The sequence below is a fragment of the Sarcophilus harrisii genome, chromosome 1 (assembly GCF_902635505.1).
Source record: "Sarcophilus harrisii chromosome 1, mSarHar1.11, whole genome shotgun sequence".
NCBI lineage: Eukaryota > Metazoa > Chordata > Mammalia > Dasyuromorphia > Dasyuridae > Sarcophilus > Sarcophilus harrisii.
This window is the reverse complement of record NC_045426.1, coordinates 666736809-666757574: the sequence shown is the minus strand read 5'-3', so window position 1 is coordinate 666757574 and position 20766 is coordinate 666736809.

Sequence of the window (20766 nt, the reverse complement as noted above, 5' to 3'; positions counted from 1 at the left end):
TATAGTGTTTCCTCCGTTGCTCATGGTAACAGGAGGGATAGGGCAGTACTTAACTCAAAGCAATCATACGTGAATAATGATAGTCCAAACAGTCATGAGGCAAGAGTTTCCCTCCAAGTATGAACTAGGTTGGTATCCTACCTCTTGGAGGGCTTGTTGTAGAAATATGAGGGGGTAGGAAGTGACCAGAGCTCTGTTCTTGATTAACCAAGTTCCCTTGGGCCAACTCTGGGCCTCAGCTTCCCCATCAGTAAAATAAAGCAGTTGCATGGGGAGATCTCTGTGGTTCTATAACTACCATGAACTGCCCAGGAGGCTATTTCAGTGACCTTTTCTAATTCAGGGAAAAGATCCAGGAGTCCCAAGCCCATGACTGCAGTTACCTCCCTCTGCCCCTTGGCCCAAGGCCAGACTTGATCCCAGTAAGGCAGTCAACAAAATGAGAAAAGTGACTGCTTCCAGGGAACTAGGCAGGTACCCAGAAGGCAATGGGACTCAAATAGAATTATTGACAGACAAAGAACCCTGAATTTGTAATCAGAAGACAAATTGTGTTCAAATGCTGTCTCTGCTAATTACTCACATTTCTTCTGTAGGATCTTAGTTTCCCTATTTGTAAAATGGATTGTGGCTGGAAGGTTCCTTCCAATTTTAAAGTCCTATGATCATATGATCTAAGTTTGTGTTCTCTCTAAAACACACATACCCCACTTACTCATTTTGTGGCTTCATTTCATTGATTTTTACTCTTCTAAGCTTCACTTTCCCCCACATACAAAATGAGGAATTTGGATTACATATCTCTGAGATCTCTTGGGAGTCTAACAACATATGATTTGATAACTCCATCACTCCCAGTTATCAGGCTCCCAATTGAGGATTGGGGTATCCTCAATACCCCAGAGGATATACTCTTTAGATGGTCATTCAGTATAGCAGAATTGAGGTCTCCCTTTTGTTCAGTCTGGTCCTTTTATGGTGACCAGAGATCCAAGTTCCATCTTTCCTGCTTAGTGTCTTCCCCTTCTTTCAACCTCTTCTCCCTCTATTCCAGGGAGCCTCAGAAACACAGAACCCTTAGTAGGATCAGACTGAAATTAATTTACAGGGAGCCTGGGTGGAGAGAAAGAAAGCAGAGAAAGAAAGTAAAGGAACAGAAATGGGAAAAGAGGAATGAAACAGAACAAGTACAAAAATCTGGAGGAAGATTTCTGAGAGATAGTTTGGTTAAAGTTACTGTTTTGCTTATGAGGTGTGTGAAGAAAGAGAGAATGGGTGGGAGGTGGGAATGACTGGGAGCTGAGCTCCCCAAGGGAAGTCATGATTCCCTTCTGGACCAGAAAAAGCAACACTTACCCAAATGTTTCTTTATACCTCTGGCTCCAAATTTATTTATCTTTTGCCACTGGTTGGCGAAGTCCCTGCCCTTATGATTAATCCGGGAGTCAATAAAAAACATGGAATTCAATCCTTGGCTCCTATACATGTGAAATATGTGACTCTGGGGAAATTAGTTCCCTGCATTGAGCCTCAGTTTCCTCATCTGTAAAACAGATAAATCATACCTAATCAGATTGTTGTGAGGAAAGGTTTTTATAAATCTCAAAGTGCCACATATATGGGAGTGATTGTTCCTGGTACAATCCCTCCAGACTTTGGCAAGATTTCCAGGAGTGCTGTAGCTGGTCAGCCCCAGCTACTGAGAATAGGAGATATGAGGGACTTTTCTTGCTGGCTCCCACAGAGAAATGAGGGATGGGCTGCTTGATGGAACCAGGCTTCGAGGAATCTCTAGCTACCTTTCAAACAAAAATCGTTATCCAAGTTCAAAAAGCACAGACAATGGGAGTAGCTTATTTGGGTCAACATAGCCCTAAGCAACTTAACTCTGGGACTGATCCCCCCAACCCTTTTTTGACCCAAGCCAAACCAAGCTCCTTCCAGGTCTAATACTTCTTCCCAGTCCCAAAGGCATGAGTGTGCCCACACAGCCTAGCCCAGAGACTGTACCAATCTAAATGTAACCACTCTTTTAATTATTATTATTATTATTTTGGTGAGGTGGTTAGGGTTAAGTGACTTGCCCAAGGTCACATAGCTAGATATGTCTGAGGCCAGATTTGAATTCAGGTCTTTCTGACTATTCTGTGTCATTTAGCTGTCCCCAATGTAAATCACTCTTTGGAGAGTCATATTTGTCCTTTAGGGGCTGGGGGCTGGGAACCATGTCACCTGACATGGTGACCAAATGAAACTGCCAAACAACTGGGCACCAGGAGCACCTTGGTCACTCTACTCACTCATGTCTTGTCCAAGGGTTGAGCCTTATACACAGTGAGCTAGATTGGGGTTAAAACAACCATGATCAACATGAAGATGATTCTCAGACCCACAGGCAAGTACAGGTATTCTGGCAGCAGGAATGGGGGAAGGAAAGGGAATAAGCATTTTTGAAGCCCTATTATGTGCCAAACACTGTACAAATATTGTACCTCGTTTGATTTTCACAACAACCTTGTATGGTAAATGCTGTCATCTCCAATTTACAGGTGAAGAAACTGTGGCAAACAGGTTAAAGGATGGATTGCAAAGAACCAACTTCAGTCTCTTGCTGCCTCTCTTAATATGAGATCAGTACAGAGCTGATGTCAGGGATCAGTTTGGGGTCTTGGCTGAGTATGAGGCCATTGTGTCAGTCTACTGCCCAAGTCCAAATTCAGCCCTGACCTGGCTCTCCTGGGATACAGACCACAGTTCAAATGAATGGGAGAGGTGTTGGCAAGGATGTGAAGGAGGTGACTGAGATAGTATATGTGGTTCCGTGGCCCCTTTCCTCACTTTGGGGGATATAATCCAGGTCTTTGGCCTGCTGATCGGTAGCGTCATCTCTGTATACAAAGGGTATACAACTCCATTCCTGGAGCTCAGTTTCTGTAAACACAGAGTGTCATTATTGCTCTCTGTTTCTGTTATTGTTATTTGTAGAATTAATTACTCTGATGGCCTGGATGAAGCTGAGGTTGCTTCTGGTGTTAGTCTTGGCTGAACCAAGCCTGCTTCCCACACTGTTTCAGGCTCCCACTGTACGTGGGCTGTACCAGGTGACCCATGATTCCACAGTTCCCTGTGCATGGCCTCCAAGGGCTGGGCTGCCTGGGATTGGTGGCCTTGGGCCAGATATAGCTTTGTTTTTTTCTCTTCCCTTCATTTCAGTCCCATTTCCTCTGAGAAGCCCTCCTTGACTGCCTATAGTAAGCTTTCTCTGTACACACCATTTGGTGCTTAATTGGGTACTTGAATCTTAACCTGTTTTTTCCCTAGTGTGAAAGGTTTGTCATGAAAGGCAGCCTGGTATAGTATTATTACATATTTGGTACACATTATTCCCTTCTCTATTTTATGGTCCAGTCTGACTGGCCTTCTTGCTGTTCCAAATACAGGGAGTTCCAATGCTTTCTTTGTACCTTCACATTAGCCATCTTCTATGCTTAGAATGCCTTCCCTTTCTATTAATGTTAGCTGCCTGCTGATGAGAGAGTTATTTATCCCTGTGTAGGTCCCCAAGTCTTTCTATTAGGATAACTTATTTCCTATTAATATAACTTATTTCTTTTGAGAGCTCAGCTCATAGGCCACCTTCCACTTGAAGCCTTTTCTTATTTCCTTAGATGCGAGTGCCTTCCCCACCAGAATGACCTTCTATCTAGCTAATTAGATAGCTATCCATTCACCCACCTATTACTGATCATCCATTCCATCCATATCCATCCATCCATCTACTTATTATCATCCACCTACTTATCTATTATATACCTACCTATCCATTCATTCACCAATCCATCCATTCTTCTTACCTATTATCTATCTATTGTCATCTATCTTCTTTCTATCTATATCATTCATTCACTTACTTTTTATCTCTCTTTGCATTATGTATCTACCCATTTATAATCCATTCAATCTGTTAACCTATTATCTATCATCTCTCTATCCATCCACATCATTCATCTGCCTATTTATTATTTATCTATCCACCCACCCACCCATCCATCCATCCATTCACTCACCTATTATCTTTCTAGTATCACAAATGCATATGTCGTTCCCCCTATGCTAAAAAATATATTTCTTGAAAGTAGTCACTGTTTCAGTTTTGTCCCTAGAGCACAGTAGATGTTTACTAATTGCTTGTGGGGTAATTAATTGAGTCTAGTAGAAAGGGTCAGAGATGTGTATTCTTCACTAAAATTCTGTGTGATGATGAGCAAGTCATTGCCTCTCTGAGCCTGAGTTTCCTTTTCTGTACAAGGAGAGCTGGAAGATCTTGGAGAACAGGGACTAGTTTGTTTGTTGTTGTTTAGCCTTTTACCCAATCCGTTGCACAGTGCCCCACATACAGTAGGCATTTAATATTTGTTTTTGGTTTGGATTGCAGAGGGTTGAAATACATGGCCTGTGATCTCCTTTTCATTCTTTTTTTTTGGGGGGGGGTTCCTATTAAAACAATGCAGATTAGCAGCCAGGCCCAGCATCCTCAGAGGCTTGGGGACCTACTTGGAGAAGGCAGGCAGCTAATCTGACCTGGGAGTAGGATTTGAATAGAGGACTTTCTTCCTGACTTCAAGGCTGATCTTCTGTCCACTGTACTGTGCTACCTTCTTATTTACTAAAAATGTCATTAGAGTAAACTTAGCTCTTATGTGAAAGAAGGATCACTGCCTTTAGTTGGAAAAAAATCCAAGTTTATTGTAGCATAGCTGTGTCAAACTCAAATAGAAGCAGACTACTTGTGCTGCATATTGATTTAGAAAAAACCACAGATTGATATTAGTTATGTTGTATTACATTTGTATTTATTTTGTTAAACATTTCCTGATTCCATTTTAATCTGGGTCAGGCTGTTTTTGGCACCTCTGGTATAGTGGATGGAGAGTCAGAAGATGTAGATTCCTTCTAGTTGAGCTTTTCCTCTAACCAGCTTTATATCCCTGGGCAAATATCTTCCCTCTTTCGAGGGTCAGTTTCATTTCTCTAAAATGGGCAGATTATGACTGGATACAGTATTTCTATCTATCTTCCAAAGCAGTAATGTTGGGAGGCTTCTATAAGGCCCTAGAAATGGGAACTCTAAATGCTCAGATGGCTGGATAGAGGCTTCTGATAATTCGTACCTTCCTTACCTGTCCTGAAAGTTACTATTCCTAGGTTGCTTTAGGAAAGATTTTATTGGGTTGGGTAGGGGCGGTGAAATAACTGGAGTAAAAATTATGGACGTTTCATTGTAGATGACTAGAAGGTGATGGAGGAGCAGGAGGAAGAGAGGCTACCATTTCCTACTGCTTACAGCCTAAGTATGTGGCCTGAGATGTTCATTCATTCATCACATTTATCAACCATCTATTTTAATTATAATGATAATACTTAATGTTTATATAGTACTTTATTTGATTCTGACAGCAGTCTGTGAGGTTGATGCTCCCAGTTGATAGATGGAGAAACTGAGTCTCTATTGTCATATTTATACAAGCTGGTCAGTATCTGAGACAGATATGGACTGAATGAGTGAATCCAGGTCTCATCTTCCTGAACTTCAAATGTGATTTCAGATACTTACTATATGACTCTGTGCAAGTCACTTAATTCTATTTGCCTCAGTTTCTTCATCTGTGAAATGAGCTGGAGAAGGAAATGGCAAACCATCTTGGTATCTCTACCAAGAAAAACCCAAATGGAGTTAAGGAGAGTCAGACATAAATGAAATGACGCCATCACCACCATCCTTACAACAAAACAAAAGCTCCTTTCTGATCTTTTAATATTCTATGTCTTTAAGGACCTCTTGAGCTCTAAGACACTCAAAGTAGCAGAATCTTGGGCTATTGCAGGTGTCAATTATGGGGATGGAGAGAGAGTTTCAGTGTGTTCAAGAGACTGTCTCTGCTCTTGGGGTCCAGAATTTGGCTATCTGGCAGAATTCTTCTGAAGATCAAGAAAGATAAAGGGTATAAAGGGCTTTTAATAGATTAAAGCTGTAGATAAATGCCACTTCATTGGCCACAGGAGCCCAGGTTGGAATTATAAGACTCATCTAGCTGGATCCCTCTCCCCTCTTTGTACCTAGAAGGCTCAGAGAGGCTGAGCAATTTGTGTCAGATCACACAGCTCCTAAATAACTAAACTAAGATTTACTCCTACAGCCTGTCATTCTCTAACCAGCACTCCTTCCACTGCTGTTATGATTATTAGGAGGAAGCTTTGAATGGCTAGGGCGGCCAGTGGGGGCGGGAGGGGGGAGGGTGCCCAGTGGCCCCTCCGGGAGATGAGCCAGGGCATATGTTGGAGAATGAAGATTTGTATTCAGTCACTGAATGAGTCACACATTCCAAGCTGAGGCTGCTGAAATGTTCCAGGGCTGACTTTGTGTTTCTCAGGCCAGCTCTGTGTGTGTGTATGTGTGTGTATGTGTGTGTGTATGTGTATGTATGTATGCATGCACATGTATGTGGCTGAGTATGTGAATGTGCATTTTCGTTTATATGGGTAGATATATTTGTATTTTTGCATATATGTGTTGGTGCATTTGTGGGTGATCATATCTAAGGATGACACTAGGTGAGTATCTATATATGTTTCTGTGTGTATATAAGGTACAACCAGTATATACTTCTATGTGAGCAATCGTTGGGAAAGGGAAGAGAAGAAAACAAACATTTATTAAGGGACATACTAATGTACCAAGCACTTTGTCTCTCATTGGATTTTCACAACAACATTGAGGTTGCTATTATTATCCTCATTTTACTGTCGAGGAAACTGAGGCAGGAAAAATAAATTTGTCCAGAGTTGCCCAATTAGGAAGTGTCCACAGTAGGATTTCAACTCAGTTCTTCCCAACTCTAGGAGAGAGCTCTATCAACATCACTAGATCACCTAGCTGCCTTTACTGGCATGGGTTAGTGGGTATTTCTTTTTGTTGTTGTTGTTTTGTTTTTGTTGTTGTTTTTTGGTGAGGCAATTGGGGTTAAGTGACTTGCCTAGGGAATCACAGCTAATGTTAGTGGGCATTTCTGCAGGTGAAGAGAGCAAATTTGGGTTGATTGGTGTTTTTCTCAACAATTGTCTGTTATTAGCAAACTGATGAAGTGCCCGCTTCATACTTTTCTTTGAAACAAAGGGCCAATGTTTTTGAAACATCAGTATCCTTCTTTCAGTGCTTTAGGGCTGCAAGTTGTAGAAGCTCATGGTCTTTGAAGAAGTGATTGAGGTTCACCCAATAAATCATAGTATGGTACACATTGTACACATGAAGATGCTGCAATGTATTGTAAGTAAGAAATTAATTATCTTGGAGAAAATGCAAAAAGGATGTTGTCAGAGAAATGTCTAGTTGGAAAGAGGTGGGCCAATCATCACTGAGAATGAAAAAAGACCAATGTGTCTTCCACCGATATCCATGAAATATCAAGGAGAGGACTCACGAGAGCATATGGATGAGACCCACATAGGGTGGGCAGAGATGGCTGGCTAAGGATCTCTATTGTTAAAGAGAACTGCCAAGTGACTGGAAATTACTGGAGGGAGTGGTTCCATTGATGAAATCATAGATACATCCAAATATCTGGGTTATGTGCTTGGGAATATCCAAATGGAGTTGTGATCTCATTATTTTGGAAGTTCCTGCCAGTCATATTTATCATGGTCCATCCATACTTGCTCATGCTGTGTGACTTTTGTCCAGGGCCTTCCATCAGTTCAGTACACAGGATGCATTCAACATGATGTCGTGTGTGAGTGTGTGAGTGTGTGTGGTGTGTGTGAGTGTGTGTGTGCTGTGTGAGTGAGTGTGTGTGTGTATGGTGTGTGTGTGTGGTGTGTGAGTGAGTGTGTGTGGGTATGTGTGTGAGTGTGTGTGTGTGTATGGTGTGAGTGAGTGTGTGTGTGTATGGTGTGTGTGAGTGTGTGTGTGGTGTGTGAGTGAGTGTGTGTGCGTATGGTGTGTGAGTGTGTGTGGTGTGTGTGTATGTGTGTGGTGATCTGGGAAGGCTTCATTTTCTGTCACCCTCACCAGGGTGCTGCTGGAGCACTCTGTATGTTGACATGTCATCCCTCACCTGACTATTCACATAGGAAAGACCGAGTAGATGAAGGTTATTCAATACCCAGATGCACTGATACATGTATTTGGATAGACTCTGTCTATTAGTTGGAATATCTGGAAAAGGCAGTACAGAAAGATAATGAGTTGTTCTTGGAATTTAATAGGAGGAGAGTGATCTGGATTCCCCTTGGGAAACTAAAAGGCTCCTTTAATGACTCCAAATTTCCCATGAAAGCAAAGGTTTATCTTTTTAATACTAACATTCTACACTAAGATGAAACGACGGTCTCTGAAGGAAGGGCTGAATGCTCAGAGCCTGTGGTAGGTGTGAGCAGTCAGTCCATAAGCATTTATTAAGTGCCTATTATGTGTCAGGCAGTGTGCTAAGCAGGTTACAATTGATAACTAATGAGGAATTCCAAAAAACAGGATTAAAGATAGCAAAGATTCTATAGTTTGAGGAGAAGAAGAGCTGGTCTCCAAAGGAGGGGTTAGGAGATACAAAGTAAAAAATAGAAATATCCTGCCCTAGAAGACTTACTTTTTCCTGAGGAGGATACAATGTATACATTAATAAATCAGATACAAAATAACCCCGAAGGGAGAGAAAGCTTATTGCTAAGGAGGTTATATGTGTGTGTATGTGTGTGGGTATATGTGTGGCTGTTTGGGAGTGTGGGGATATGTGTGTGTGTGTGTGTGTGTGTGTAGGGGATGGTGTGAGTGGGGGGGATATGTTTGTATGTGTATGTGTATGTGAGTATGTATGTGCGTGTGGGTGTAGGATCTGGGTGGGTGGGAGTGTACATGTATTGTGTGTGTGTAGGGCGTGTGGTGGATGTGTGTGAGAGGGAATATGTGAGTTGTGTAGGGTGTATGTATGTAGGATGTGTAGTGTGTGTGTATATGTGTGTATAGGAAATGTGGTGTGTGTGTATGTGTGCATATTGATGTGTAAGGTGTGTGGTATGGGGAGTATGTGTGTATGTAAATGTGTGTGTGTGTGTGTGTGTGTGTGTGTGTGTGTGTTAATCTGGGAGGGCTTCACTGAGGAGGCAGCTTCTCAGCTGAGCCTTAAGGAAGAGTCAGTAAGGAGGGAGCACGTGGGGCACAGCGGCCATAGTGTCTTTCCCTGTTTCACCAGCAGGGAGGAGAGAAGGTGTTTCCCAGCGGGAGTGACCTGAGCTGTTGATTTGTCCGTATTTTTGCGAGCTCAAGCAACAGAAGGTAGCGGCCTCAGAGATGACATAATTCCCCGCAACCGAGGACTAACGACTGGCGGGCTCTAAGGGAGAAGCTTGGGCTGCCAAGGCAGAACGTGTGCCGGGGTGTGTGGCGGCCATGGCAGGCGGGTGTGGGATGGGATCCCTTGTGGCCGAGCAAGAACGGCCTCACACACGCTGCGTTTCCAGGCTCGCGAGGGGCAGGGGTTTCCATGTGTGTGAGGGGCAGAGCGGGCCCCTTAGTCCGGGTTTCTGGGCGGGAGCCACAGCAGGCTTGTACCTGAATCAGTGTCCGTGTGAGCAACAGGAGGTTGGTGGGGGTGACGGGCAGGTAGGCGCCCAGACCCGTGTCTCAGGCTTGGGAGCAGGACCCCAGAAGTTGCCTCATGGACGGGGGCCCTGGGCAAGGGGAAACAGACAGCTGTGTTTTGGAGAGAGGAGGGGGCAGGGTAGGAGGACCTTGGAGTCTTTGTAATTTGAGAGAATCCCGTTCCTTCAAACTCTGGAAGCCAAGAGACCTTCCTCCGGTGTCCTGGGGGTGGGGAGGAGGAAAGGAGGATCGAGGCCCAGGGGGGGGGGGGGGGGAGAGGATGGCATTGAGGGCCAGCAGGGCCGTACCTCACCCTGGCTGCCCTCCTTGTTCCCTCTCTGAAATCCACACATTCCAAACCGTCACAGCTGGGATAGTACTTTAGCCAGGAAGCAGAAACCAAATATGAGCCTGGGGGTGGGGACCGAGGGGAACAGAGACAGAACTGGGCAAGTCACATGTGGGGGGGGGGGGGAAGGAGAGGGGCCAGGGAGAGAGAGACAGAGAGATGAGTGAGGGAGACTGGGAGGTGAGAGAGACACTCAGAGATAAGAGACAGAGACTAAGAGACAGATGAGGGAGGAGACTGGGAGATGAGAGAGACACAAAAATAGACAAAGACAGAGAGAGATGAGGGAGGGAAACTGGAAGATGAGAGACAGAAAGAGACACACAGGGGGAAATTAAGACAGAAAGATGAGGGAGGGAGACTGGGAGATGAGAGACACACTCAGAGATGGAGATAGGGAAGTAAAGAGAGAAAGGTGAGGGAGGGAGACTGGGAGATGAGAGACAGAAAGAGACACACAGAGATGGAGATAGAGAGATAAAGACAGAGATGAGGGAGGGAGACTGGGAGATGAGAGAGACACAGAGATAGAGACAAGGCAGAGAGATGAGGGAGGGAAACTGAGAGATGAGAGATGAGAGAGACACACAGAGATGAAGATAGGGAGATAAAGACAGAGATGAGGGAGGGAAACTGGGAGATGAGAGACAGAAAGAGACACACAGAGATGGAGATAGGGAGATAAAGACAGAGATGAGGGAGGGAGACTGGGAGATGAGAGAGACACAAAGATAGAGACAAGGCAGAGACATGAGGGAGGGAAACTGAGAGATGAGAGATGAGAGAGACACACAGAGATGAAGATAGGGAGATAAAGACAGAGATGAGGGAGGGAAACTGGGAGATGAGAGACAGAAAGAGACACACAGAGATGGAGATAGGGAGATAAAGACAGAGATGAAGGAGGGAGACTGGGAGATGAGAGATGAGAGAGATGCAGAGATAGAGACAGAGAGAAATGAAGGAGGTAGTCTGAGAGATAAGAGACAGAAAGAGACACACAGAGATGGAAATAGGGAGATAGAGACAGAGACACACAGAGACAGAAAGATGAGGGAGGAAGACAGAGATGAGAGACACACTCAGAGAGAGGAGAGACAGAGAGATGATAGAGGGAGATTGAGAAATAAGAGAGACACACAGAGATAGAGCCAAAGCCAGAGAGAATTGCCGAGGATGGCAGAAGAGTCTATAACTCTCTCAGGAGAATCCTTTGAACATTCTATGTCTTTCTCTAGAACTTTCAATAGCTCCCAGTGTCTATAGAATGAAGGCACACACTGGAGCCAGGAGGGACCTCAGAACTAAGAGACTTGGAATGTCAGAGCTAGAAGTGACCTTAGAACATAGAATGTTATAGCTGAGGGTTGGAAGGGATCTTATATCATAGAGCATAAAACATCAGAGTTAGAAAAGACCTTAAAACATAGAATGTCAGCACTGAGAGGGACCTTAGAATATAAAACATAAAATGCCACAGTTAAAAGGACCATTAGAACCGAGAACCTACATGGAGTTTGGAGGGATGTTAGAGACTGCTTAGTTCTATCTCTCCATTTCATAGATGGGACAATTGAGGCTCAGAGAAATTAAGCAGCAGTGATATTCAAAATTCTCTGTAACTCCCCTGGCCCTGCACTTCTACCCACGCCTGCAGCTGCAGCTAAACCACTTCTCTCATCTCTCTTCTCATCTAACTACCCCATCTGCACCTTAGTTTGTGATTTTGCTTCCAAAAGTTTTTTCTTCATCTTTCTAGATCCAGCTCAAGTTCCCACCTCTTTCCCAACACTAACTCTGATCACTTTCAAGGCTCTCTTCCTTCTCTGGATGGATTCCTATACTCTAACCAATCCTTGTATGTAATTTGAAATTATGAAATGTTTTCTTAATTGAATTGTCTTGCTCAAGTGTGTACTCCCTGTATGGATTGTAAATTCATTATGAACCTTGGGGACTGTGAGGATGGTAGGGTCATGGATAGAAACTTGGCTGAATTGTGTATTTAGAAGGGTTAGCTGAGTCACCTAAGTGAAAGCTGGGATGGAACCCTGAAGACTTGGGCAATATTCTCTTGGGTAATTATCTGGGAATGTGGAGGAAGCAGCCTGGATCTTGGGTCCCATTTATCCCTGAAATGGGAAGAGTCCCTTGACCAAAAACAAATGCTGGAGAAATGATTAATCTTAATAAACTGTGTCCAAGTTGAGTGGGAGGGCTCCCCTGGGATTCCTCCTGTGTGTCTGACTTTGCTTTTTTTTCTTTACCCTTTCTCCCACCCTGCTGAACCCAGTGGCCCCTGGGATTGAGCTGAGATGGAAAGATCTGGGGTCCTTTGCTCACAATTCTAGCCAGAGATTCCAGAAGGGCTTTCACGCCCATGAAGAAGAGGCAGAAGAGGGCAAGAATACTGTCAACCTTTCATAGAAGCCCAGATTTAAAATCTCAAAAATCATGAAACCAAAGAACCTTCTAATTAAGAATCTTAGAATTAATTAGCACCTGTCAAGAAAGGTTTATTATTTAGAGGCATCTGGGTAGCGTAATGGATAGATGAAGGACCAAACCTAGATAGATGTAATGTTCTTTTCTAAAATATAATATTCTCTGGGAGCAGGTTTCTTGGGGAGCTTCTGGAGGCAGCCTTAGTTTCAGTTTAGAGTAATCACCTCAAATGCATCCAGGAGTTAAAGTCCAGATCCTTTGTTTCCTTCAAAATAGCTCAGTTAGCTTTCTTAGAGGCCTATCTCATATCTCCTTGATTCCCAGAGCTCTTGCAGCTAGTTCTTTGTCTCTTTCAGCTTCTGCTTCTAGCTCCCTCCGAATGAGCTTTTAGTGAGCTTTTATGTCTGGCCCTGAGAACTTCTTGCTTATATGCTGTACACTGAGTTACACACTAATCATTATATCACTAGGAAACCATTATTTGTTGTAGGATTAAAGCAATGCTAAATTAGATTTAACCACTGTCTCCTCAATTCCACTCAGTACCTTGTTTCCAAGTTCTGGCCCTAACATCTCCTTGTAGGATCAGATCTATCATACTGAACCATGCTAAATTAGATAATTATTGTCTCTATCAATTCCAGTGACTTAGCACCTTGTAAGAATTCTAACACATAGAGTCTGGAAGACTTGAGTTCAAAGATAGCCTCAAACGCTTACTAGCTATGTGACCCTAGATAAATCACTCAATCTCTGCCTGCCTCAGTTTTCTTAACTGCAAAATGGAGATAATAATAACTTCTACCTCAGAGTGGTTGTGAGGCTCAAATGAGAGACTATTTGCAAAGTGTTTTGTGAATCTTAAATTGCTAAGTGTTAGCTGTTGTTATTATTAAGTACCTATGCTGCCTCTGAAGAGTATTATACTCTTGAGGGAAATGCAAAATTCAGATAATTTGTGGTCCCTTGCCTTAAGGAACTTTCAGTCTAATATGGAAACAAACACCAGTGGACATAACAACCATGTACCATATAACCTGGATAAATATATTACAGAGCTTTAAAAAATAGGTGTTATGTGATATTTAGGGGGGGGGGAAGATTTAGTTAGAGAATCAACTTTTTTGGAAGGTAAGGGCAGAGAATTATAAAAGCTGATTGGAGTGGAGTGTATGGAAGGATGTAATGGAAGATAAGTCTGAAAAGGAAGAGTAATGTCAGATTTGGAGGACCTTAAATAGCAGGCAAAGAAGTCTGAACTTTATTCAGGAGGCAGTAAGGAGCCACTGAAGATTTCTGAGCAGAGGAAAAATAAGACTAGGTTGTATGTGAGATTTTCTGCCTGACTGGATTAGGGAGGAGAGAGGAGGAGGCGGGATGAACTATAATGAAGCTGTTTTGCTAGACTGGTGGAGGAGATAATGAAGACTTGAAGTGGGGGTGATGGCTGTGGGAAAAGAGTATCAAGGAAGAAACAAGTTCAGGAGCAAGCTGCAGCTGTGTGGCTTGGACCCCAAGGGTGGAACAGGGCTTCCGGTTTCTAGTTTCCAGTCCAATCCGAAAGCCCACAGAGAAATAACCAGGGCAGGAATCCCAGACCAAACCTATGATTCTGTAATTCTGAACTATCCAAGCTTTCTCGATGTCTGATGGGGTGAAAAGCAGCAGCAGTGCACTTACTATCAATCTGCTAACATTCATTAAGCTCCTCCCATGTGCCAGACACCGAGCAAAGCACCGGATACAAAGAAAGGCCAAAAACCAGCTCCTGTCCAAGGAGCTCACAGTTCAATGAGAGAGATAATATGCAAACCATACAAACAAGATTTATACAGGATAAATTGAGGGTATAAATTGAGGGTAGTTTCAGAGGGAAGGGAATGGGTTTAAGGAAAAGGGGAATAAATATTTATAGTGTCTATTGTGTTCCAGGCACTATGGAAAGAGCTATAGTAAAATAACAGCTAACATTTATATAGGGCCTACTATGTGCGCTGGTACTGGCATTTTACAATTATGTCATTTGATCCTCTTTAGCAACCCTAGAGGTAGGTGCTCTTATTATTCCCATTTTACAACTGAGGAAACTGAGATAGGTAGAGGTTAAATGACTGACTTAGTAAGTGTCTATGACAGAATTCGACCTTAGATCTTTCTGACTCCAGACCGGATATTCGAATTCCTGTGCCACTTAGAACTGGGAAAAGCTTCTCACAGAAAGAGTGATTTTGCAGGGAAGCCAGGAAGTGAAGATGAGGAAGGAGAACATTCCAGGCATGGGGGAGGGGCAGGGAAACTATTCAGAGTTGGAGGTAATGAGTCTTATGTGAGGAACATTGAGGAGGTTAGTGTCCCTGAATCCCAAGAGGAAGGTGAGAGAAATCTGGGAAGGTAGGAAAGGAGCAAGGTATTAAAGGCCTATTAAAGGGTATTAAAGAGCTCTAAAAATCATACAGAGGATTTTACATTTGCTCTTGGAGTTAACAGGGAAATGAAGGAGTTTACTGAATGGGGGGTGGGCTGACATGAGCAGACCTGTGCTTTAGAAAGATAAATTTGACAGCTGATGGAATGGAGTAGGAAGAGACTTGGAGCAGGTAAACCCACCAGCAGCTTTTGTAATAATCCAGGCATGGGGAGATGAGGAATTGGATCTGAGTGTTTGCACTCTGTTAACAAAGAGAGGGATATACACATAGATATAGATTGGTGTATGTATATATACATATACATCATATATTTGCATACAGTGAGGAGGAAAGAGAAAGAGAGAGAGAGAGGAGAAAGACAGAGAGAGAGAGAGAGACAGACACACAGAGACAGAGAGACAGAGACAGAGAGAGAGAAACAGAGAGAGACAGAGACAGAGAGAAAGAGACAGAGACAGAGAAAGAGGAGTAGGAAGAGAAGAGGAGGAGAAGAAGACAGACAGAGACAGACAGAGAGACAGAGAAGATATGAGGGTGGAAATGAGAAAATTTGACAATGATTAGATAGAAAGGGGAGTGAGAGAAAAAGTGAGAAGTCAAGGATAACACCTACATTTTGTGCTTGAGTTCTTGAGAGGGTGGTAGTACTCTTGATGGTAAAAGGAAAGTTAGAAAAAGGTGAGAGTTAGGGGAGAAAAATACTGAAGCTCCAATCAAGAGAAAGTCCCTAGGTAGATTGCTCAGACTGAAATCCAGGTCAAGAATTTGCAGAGCTCAGACCATGGGATCATCAATCAGGCTTTGCCCTGAGTCAGGGCACCTTTCATCAGGGTACTTTGGAGGCACTGAAAGCTTGTGGACAGGTTTGGGAGATTATTTGTGTCTCCTCTGAAGTCTGGTATCATCAAGGGTCATAGAGAGAGTCCAGTTTGACAAAAAGTCTGCAATTGGTTTAATGTTTTGATTTTAAAAGAAGACTGGAAAGGGAGGGGGGGAGGAAAAGCTGGGGGGGGGGGAGGGAGATTAGGAAAAATTATCTCACAGAATTGAGGAGCACAAATAGAAGTCTATATAAACAAGAAGAAAGAGATTAGGGAAGTGGATGATACTTAAACCTCATTCTCATCTGACCTGGCCAAGAATTTACACAGAAATTAGTACTGAAATATATTTCCATCAATGGTGAAATAGGAAGGAAAGGGAAGAAGGAGGAATAAGAAGGAGGGAAGTTTAAGGAAGGATTAGTTCTAAATAAAACCAACTCTAAGGACATACAAAAATAACAGGAATTTTTCTATGATAAAGAATTAGAAATTTAGGGATATGACCATAAATTGGGGAATGATTGAACAAGCTATGACACATCAACATGAAAGAATACTGTTGTTCTATAAGAAATGATGGTTTTAGAGAAAACTAGAAATACATGTATGAACTGATGCAGAGTAAGGTAAGCAGATCAGGAAAACAATTTACACAATAATGACAACATTTTAACAGCCTTCATAGCAAACAGCTATGAAAGACTTGGGAACTCTGATCTAGCTATTTATGATGAAACACATATTCACCTCCTGATAGGGAGAAATGGACTCAGGATACAGATTGAGGCACAATTTTATTTTATTTTTTGGAACATGCCTAATGTGGGAATTTGTTTTGTTGACTATACATGATTGTAATAGGAATTTCCTTTTTTTTTTTTTTTGAGAAGAGGGTGAGAGGGAGAGAAAGTAAACTTTTGGGGATTAAAAAACTAATTTATCTGTAAGAAATGACCAGCAGGATGAATACAGAGAGGCTTGGAGAGACTTACATGAACTGATGCTGAGTGAAACGAGCAGGGCCAGGAGATCATTATATACTTCAACAATGATACTGTATGAAGATGTATTCTGATGGAAGTGGATTTCTTTGACAAAGAGATCTAACTCAGTTTCAATTGATCAATGATGGACAGAAGCAGCTACACTCAAAGAAAGAACACTGGGAAATAAATGTAAACTGTTTGCAGTTTTGTTTTTCTTCCCAGGTTATTTTTACCTTCTGAATCCAATTTTCCCTGTACCACAAGAGAACTGTTTGGTTCTGCACACATATATTGTATCTAGGATCTACTGTGACATATTCAACATATATAGCACTGCTTGCCATCTAGGGAAGGGGGTGGAGGGAGAGAGGGGAAAAATTGGAACAGAAGTGAGTGCAAGAGATAATCTTGTTATTACCCTGGCATGGGTTCTGTCAATAAAAAGTTATTATAATAAAAAAACTAATTTAAAAAGAGATTACATACATAAAGTGTTTTGCAAACCTTTAGACAATATATAAGTGCTAGCTATTATGCTCATGATGATGTGTATAAATATATAAGGGTATGATGTGAGAGAATGTTGACTAATCTATGTTTGTGGGTATCTGCATTTGCTTTGGGGAGTATGTGTGTTGGTGGAGAAGTATGCAAATGGCTGAATGTATGCCTGAATGTTGGAGTATGTGCATGTGTGGCTTTCCACTGAGATGAACTCATTTTCTGTCCTCCCAGTGGGTGAGAAAAATTGACTTAGGGCTTCCTGTAGGTTGAAACCTTCTTCACCTGACTAACCTTCTTTAGGGGCAGGGACTGTACTGGGGAACCCCCAGGGAGCCTATGGGAGAGACCTCCAACTGGTCAAGTCAACGTTCTCTTGGAAAAATCTCCAAAGTGTTGGGGGGGAAATCTTAGAAAGGGATTGGGAGGTTGAAGGGAGTCTGGTCCAGGCGGCACCTGGCAGTACTAATGTGACTTAACAGGAAGAATGGAAGCAGGCCACTCCGAATCTCATGCCAGGCATTTCTGCCCTCCCGTTTCTCCAGAGAAGACATTAATTGGATGGCAATGACCTGGTAGACAAAGCTTGAATAAGGCTCAAGCTCAGGCAGGTGAACGCCAGGTTGGGAACAGAGATCTGAGTTCTAGACCATGCTTTTTCCCTGACTTGTTGGGTACGGTAGAGCAAGTCCAATCCATTCTTTGGGCCTCAGTTTCCTCACCTGTAAGATAAGGAATTTAGAGATAATAATTTCTGTGTCTAAATCTATGAGTGTATAATCCTTTGACCATTTGAGCTCTGATGCTCTCTCTGTATATTTTTAGCTCTAACATTCTATGTTTCAATCTCCCTTCAGGATCTGACATTCTCTAGTCTATATCCCATGGACCTTTCATTAGAGCTATGTGGATAGAATGAAAAAAGTCAGCCTTAGAGTCAAGATGATTGAGGAGATTTTAGGCAAGTCTTTTGTGTCCCAGGATACGCCTAGAGCTTAAAAATGGCAGAACAGATGCCAGTCTGCATATATTTTCCAGGTCTGAAATGTTATGGTTCCATTAGATGACATTTGGACCTCATGACTAGAACCCTGAAGGTAGAGAGTGGGAGGTAATAGTCTCACTGTTTTCTTCCCTGTGCACATGGCATCCAGAATGCTGGACTCTATTCTGGGAATACCTTAAAGGAAGGACATTTACAAATTTCTAGAGAATAGCAGCTAAGTGGTACATTGCATAGAACGCTGGCCCTGGAGGCAGGAAGACCTGAGTTCAAATGCTGCCTTGAATATTTATTAGCTGTATGGACCTGGACAAGTTGTTTCACCCTGTTTGCCTCAGTTTCCCCATCTATAATATAAGGGGATTGGACTTGATGGCTTCTAGGGTCTCTTGAAGTCCTAAATTCATAATCCTATGATCACTGGAAGGAACTAAAGATGTTTAGCCTGGAGGAAACAGTGGGGGCATGGTAGAGGTCTTCAAGTATTTGAAGAGATCTATCAAATATGGAAGTGAGCAGAATCAGTGGGACAATTTATACAATGACAACAATGACTTTTTCTGCTTATCTTCAGAAAGTGATGCTAGGAGAAATGAATGGAAATTATAGAAGGATGGATGTAAGTTTGATGTTTAAAAAAACAATTTGTCTAACAATTAGAGCTAGGAAAAAAGTGTTCTCTGGCCGTCTCAGTTTCCCCACTTGTAAAACAAGGAGATTAGGGGAAATGATATCCAGGCTGCTCTGTAAGGTAGTGAATTTTCTATTCCTGGAGGATCAACAAGCAGAGATAGATAATCTTTTGTCAGAGATACTGCACATTCAGGTGCAGTTTGTACTGGATAGACCCAGTGGATCTTCCATCTTTGAGATGCAGTGATTTTCCTCCTTGTCTGTATTTTCTTCCTTGTGGGAGAATCAACTCTATACCCTTGAAGGGGACCTCCCTAAATGAGGGCTGCAGTGTGGGTGTGAATGTTTCCACTGAGAGGACATCCCCCACCCCCTCTCTACTAGGGAGAAAAGTTCACAGAGAGTTTCAGATCTATAGATGATCTCTCTGTTTGGGTATGGCTGTGGGGGAGAAGTGACGTATTTTGTCAGCAACTTTTGGGATTTCCTTCTACCCTCTCTGGCGTTGTTTTTGCTGTTGTTTTTAGGAAGGAAAGGGGACAGGGATTAAGAAGACAAAATTCAATCCCTTATGAGAATCCCCAGAAAATATTTCTTAAGAACCTACTGGGTAAGAATACCCACTAATCAGAGGGGAAATGGGCATAAGACCAATAAGGTAGACCAGTAACTGGATGTAAGTTCTTTGAGAGCAGAGATTCTTCATTTTTTTGTCTGAATTGCCAATACCTGGCGCATAGTAGGTGCTTAATAAATGCTTTTTGATTGATTGATTGATTGATCACCCAGTTCAATCTCTCCCATTTAACAGCTGGGAAAACTGAGAGAAAAAATGTCTTTTGTCATTTAACATTGGTTTGTCTTAATTCAGTGGAGAAGAAAATGGCAAATCATCCAAGTATTTTCGACAAGAAAACTCCATGGGCAGTATAGTCCAGGGGGTCATAAAGAGATGGACATTACTAAACAACAATAATAAATGCATGCCAGGCACTGGAGAGACAGCAAAAGTGGAACAGTCTTGCCCTCAAGGAGCTTCCATTTTATTGGGGCTCAAAGGTCTAGCTTAGCTTAGCTTCCCACTAGGAAGCTTTTTCATGAGCATGTATGATCCAGCTCTGTCCCAGAAGCATATTCTGTATCTCTTGTCAAGTCTTAGTCCCCCTCCTATCTCATGTGCTCAACCCTATGGCCAAACAGATCTGGAGGCAAAGGGTGTAAGACCAGTGCTGTTCCCCAGGAGCCATGAAGATGATTCTTAGGGACTGGGAAGCAAGGGAGGGTTTCCTGAAAGAGTTGGAGGAAAAGGAATACAACTCAGAGGAAGGGGGAAAACATGGTTGGTTCTGTTGAGCGGGGTGTTCCATGTGATCTGGTCCATAGAAGGTTGCAGTGCTGGGCTAAAGGCTAGTGGAGCAGGGAGGTATGGAAGGATTTAAAGGGGCTAGAGTAGAGATCATTTTACCAGGAATTTTTTTTTTTTTAAACATTCTTGTGCCCTGGAACTCTTCACTAGTCTGGTAAAATCTATGGACCTTTTCTGAGAATAAAGGTTTGAAATGCAGAAAATCAAATATATAGAATTACAAAGTAAACCAATTATGACGAAATACAGTTTTCAAGGTATTAAAAAAAAAAAAGCCAGTTCACAGAACCCAAGTTAAGAAGCTCTGATACAGGGAATCAGAAGAAACTGAGAGGGTAGATTTGGGCCAGATCAGGGAATGAATTAGCTATTAGACTGAAAAGTCTGGGTTTTGCCCCAAAGATTCCTGGGAGAGTTTACCCTATGATCACAGAATTTAGTGCTAGGAAATTCTGTAGAGATCCTTTGGTCTGATCTCATCATTTTATGAATGAAGAAACTGTTATCCAGACAAATTAAATCATCTGTCCAAGGTTGCACCATGAGTAATCAACAGAGCAGATATTCAAGTTTAGCATTATCAATCTCAAATGGAGAGG